Source organism: Nicotiana tabacum, chromosome 10 (assembly GCF_000715075.1).
Source record: "Nicotiana tabacum cultivar K326 chromosome 10, ASM71507v2, whole genome shotgun sequence".
Taxonomy (NCBI): Eukaryota; Viridiplantae; Streptophyta; class Magnoliopsida; order Solanales; family Solanaceae; genus Nicotiana; species Nicotiana tabacum.
In genome coordinates this window covers 35549249-35553718 of record NC_134089.1, presented here as the reverse complement: position 1 = coordinate 35553718, position 4470 = coordinate 35549249, and the positions used below count along the sequence as shown (strand labels likewise).

Below are 4470 nucleotides of genomic sequence, written 5' to 3'. Positions count from 1 at the left end.
TCCGAACCTCGTATTTTGACCAAGCGGGCCCGAGGTCGATTTTTGACTTTTTAGGAAGAATGAGTTCTTTAGCATTTGTTGATGTTGTTAAATCAATTTGGACTAGATACGAGTTGTTCAGAGGTGAATTCTAAAGGAATAGCGGTGTTTGAGACTTGAGTTGGCCGTGGAAGTTCGAGGTAAGTGTTTGGTCTAACCTTAGCTTGAGGGATTAGGAGTTGTGTCCTATTTGCTACGTATTACTTGTTGAGTACGACGTATAGGCATGGTGACGAGTATCTATACATTGGTATCAAGCATGACCGTGAGTCTTAAATTGAAATTATTGTATTCTTAACAAATACTACGAATGCCTAAGTTGTTGATTCTCTGTGTTGAGCACGGATTATGATCTCGTGGAAATTACTTATGATTGAGTATTGGTGCTAGTTGAGGAAGTTAGATGTTGGAACAAGTTTGGTTATAGCTGATTTTCCCTTGCCGGGACGTATTTACTTATACCGTCGATTCCCTTGCCGGGATAGTGTTGTTTTCTTTATTGTTCCCTTGCCGGGACTCTCTTTGTGATTGGTGTTGAACTGTATATGTGGATCGGGTTGCACGCCGCAACAATATTATGTTTGGATCAGGTTGCACGCCGCAACAATAATATGATTGGATCGGGTTGCACGCCGCAATAGTAATAAATGATATGGATCGGGTTGCACGCCGCAATAGTATTTTTATGATTTGGATTAGGTTGCGCGCCGCAACAATAGATAATAAAAGTGCTTATTGGTTGGTTACGAGTTCCTTATTCTTTTGGTGTGAATTCTAAATTGTTCTTTATGTTTTCTCTTAAATTATTGTTGGTAAATGATATTCCCCAGCAGCATGTCCCCCTCCTATCTTTACTTATTTATTTCTATTTTTTTCCGCTGTATATTATATAACTGTACAGGTTTATTTGGTAGTCTGGTCGTAGCCTCGTCACTACTTCGCCGGGGTTAGGCCAGTCACTTACCAGCGCATGGGGTCGGTTGTGCTGATACTACACTCTGCACTATGTGCAGATCCCGGAGATGCAGCTTTTGGACCATAGCTTTGGGTGGCTGCCTTCAGTCCAGTTAGAGATCCCGAGGTAGTCCTGCAGGCGTCCACAGGCCCCGGCGTTCTCTTCTATCTTCATATTCTGTTTTCATTTACTTTAGATACAGATTGTATCTTTCTTTCCAGACGATTGTTTGTAGTATTCGTAGACGGTCCGTGATATTGTGACACCGGTTCCGGGTAGAGATGTACTTGATATTGTTGTACTTGTTTTTGGCTAAGTTATCAGATTATGTCTTTCGCACGTATTTAATTATTGTTATTATTTCACTGTTGATCGCATGCTGATTTAAACTATTAAAAGGACTAAATAAAAGAGTTAGTGAATCTATAACACTCGGCTTGCCTAGCTTTCACGAGTAGGCGCCATCACAACTCCCGAGGGTGGAAAATCCGGGTCGTGACACTTTAGGAGTTATAGACATCCACTAATATAATTATAATCAGGGGCGGATTTAGGGGGGCCCGAAAAATTACACTGTATATATAATGCAAAATCTATTTTTTTATCTCTATATATTAAGTTTTAAACACCCTTAACACAATCCAAAAGTGTAGTTTAGTGGTCAAGGGGGTTCAAAATCTACATAAGGTTATGGGTTCAATTCCCACTAGCTACAATTTTTTTTTTTTGAACCCCCTTCGTGGAGATCCGGCCTCCGCCACTGATTATAATATTTCACAACAACTTCGTTAAGTAAAGCTTTATTAGGTCTTCTATCTATGAACTAACTTTAGTAACATTATTTCATAGCTGTAAACATTTCCAACACCTGTTAATTATTCTTTAGGTAATTGAAGCTAGACATTCTTTTATATATACGCATATAAGCAAAAATCAGATGGTGATCAGAAATAACTTATAGAACTATTTCGCGCCGCCAATTCATAGTCACAAACATGGGTAACTAGCCATGTCTTCATGAAATCTGATAACTTTTCTTCTATTAGCACAACTACATTTGAACATGATAAATCGTCTTAGGATAAGTTAGTGCCTTTGATTGAAATTGGTTTTGCTCTCCATGAATCAATCAAAAAGTTTGTTGATTTGCTTCTTCCATTTCATTTATTTAGGTGAGAAGGAGGCCGCGAGTCGCCAGGGCTAAGATTTGGTGAATGTTTCAATCAACTAGGTCGATTAGTAGGTAATCTTTTAGATCGGTAAACTGTTGTAACTCCCTTCACTTATGAATAAAAGTCGGAGTACATGTTGCCTTGCTTTACTTAGATCAATATAAACAAGGGGTATACATTTGGGGGAGATAGTCTAAGTGCTGAGGTAATAAGTCTCCATCTCCAGAAGAGGCATTTATACTAAGAATCTGCCTTGGCAATATTTTGTTTTTCGTTTGGAGCTGTAAACAAGGTAGATGTTATATATTTAGATGGCACCGTGACTACCACCAATTTATGACAACACTAAAGAGATACGCACAAAGAAAGGGAGATTTGCACAAATACCACCATTTAAATTTTGATCTCGTTAAGAAAAGTGTTGCAAGAATTGTTTCACGGACAGTCCCGAATCGCCAAGGTATCAAATTTATGCGCAAAACTTGCCTTTGGTTGCTCAGGGCGGGGAAGAACCATCAGTATTTAGTTTGAAGGGTCCCCTATTAGGAGGATTCCGTTTGGCAGAAATATGGATGGTGCTCCGTTATCACAATTATTATTAACAATATGATGGTATTCCATTGCTTTTGCAATTGTATTCTTGACAGAGGTGCTATCATGCTTATTATTGAGTAAGTTATGGTTTCTGGCAAGCCAGAGAGGCCAGAAGAAACAGAAAGGCTGAATGGTATCCCTGGTAATTAATGCATTGAAGGGCTTAGCCTTTATTCAGTTCCAAGTATATTCCCAAGCCTCGGGTGACAAGATCAGATGTTAAGATGTTGTCTGCTCGTGCTAGAGCCAGAATTTTCACTAAGGAACATCAAGATATAAAATAAGTTATCACAAAAAGAAGCTAAAGGAATTTAATATATAATATATGTATATAAAAATAATAATTGTTACCTAACTGCATAATGTTATTTCCCAACGACAGGTTGTCAATTGATACCCCTTGCTTACTGGTGGCTCCGCCACTGCTGTCTGCAAGTAGTATTCGTGTATCGCTGATTCATCTGATGCTTGCATTGGATCATTCAAAAAATATATGAGCAATAAATTCAGATGCAGTGTGATAAAGAGAGCAAGAAAGAGGTATATTCATGCATATACCATTCAGATATTGGCCAGTAGACAGCCTGCAAAATATTTTGGTAAAAGAAAACTTTTTCACCTTAGAGAGTCTATTCAAACCACATCCTAAAGGGTGTTCGATAATTTTTTCAAGGACTTTGGACTCACCTAGTGGAACTATGATTTTTAGCGCTTTAGTAGAGTTGGGCTATAAAATTCCTACTGTCACTATTATATATCTTTTCTGTTGTAAAATACTTCAGCTATGTTCAAAAAGAAAAAAATACTTCAGCTGAATATTGGTTCATAGACCTCAAGAATGGGAAAAAGGACCCTGGTAAAGTTTCTTTGGCACAGAATTTGTCTAATTTGATTAGACTAGCAATTCTGTACAAGTATGACGGTATTTATTTCGACACGGATTTCATAATCTTGAAGGAATTTTCAATATTGAGGAATTTTTATCCAGTTGGTTTCAAGGGTTGTAGAGAAGGTGAATTCAATGAAGATAAAAGAGTACAACTTTACTGTCTTGCCGCCAAGGAACTTTTATCCAGTTGATTGGATTTGAATTATAGGATTCTTTATGAAGTTTAATGGTAAAAATGATTCAAAATGGTTAAGAGGGTAAAGTTCTTCAGCTGAATGAGAAGACTTGTGGAGTTCACTCGTGGAATAGCCAAAGTAGCAGTATGAAAATTGAAAAAAAAAAGAAGCATAATTGATTGTTTGATATGTAAAGCATTTGAGTTGTTAACAACTTGTCGATTTTGATTTCTCAAATAGGTAAATATTGAGGGAATGTAACTAATTTATAACTTTTTCATACTCAAACAAGTTTTTTAGGCTGGACAAGCTCAAGATCCAAGACTTGAATTATCTGTTTTTTTTATCTGGTTAAATGTAGAGATTGTTTTCCTATTCACTTTCTTTGTCTTTTTTCTTGTTAAATGTGGTTGTTTTCCTATCATTGTTTGATATGAAGAGATACTCATAATTCCTTATGAAACCCCACCTAGGTATTCAAAATTTGTGACTGGTAAGGATGACAAAGTGTTGTATGTAACTTTTTCATACTCAAAACTTGTATATGAGCTACACAAAGTGTAATTGGATTTGAAATACTACATAATGATCAATCAAAGAGAAAATTAACAACGAAAAAGAAAGTTTATTTTGGACCAAATTTAA

General features: G+C 36.8%; 1 pseudogene; it reads left to right on the top strand.

Moving 5' to 3' along the window:
- Positions 1 to 2844: 2844 nt before the first annotated feature.
- Positions 2845 to 3910, top strand: LOC107790919 (uncharacterized; annotated as a pseudogene).
- Positions 3911 to 4470: the final 560 nt, after the last annotated feature.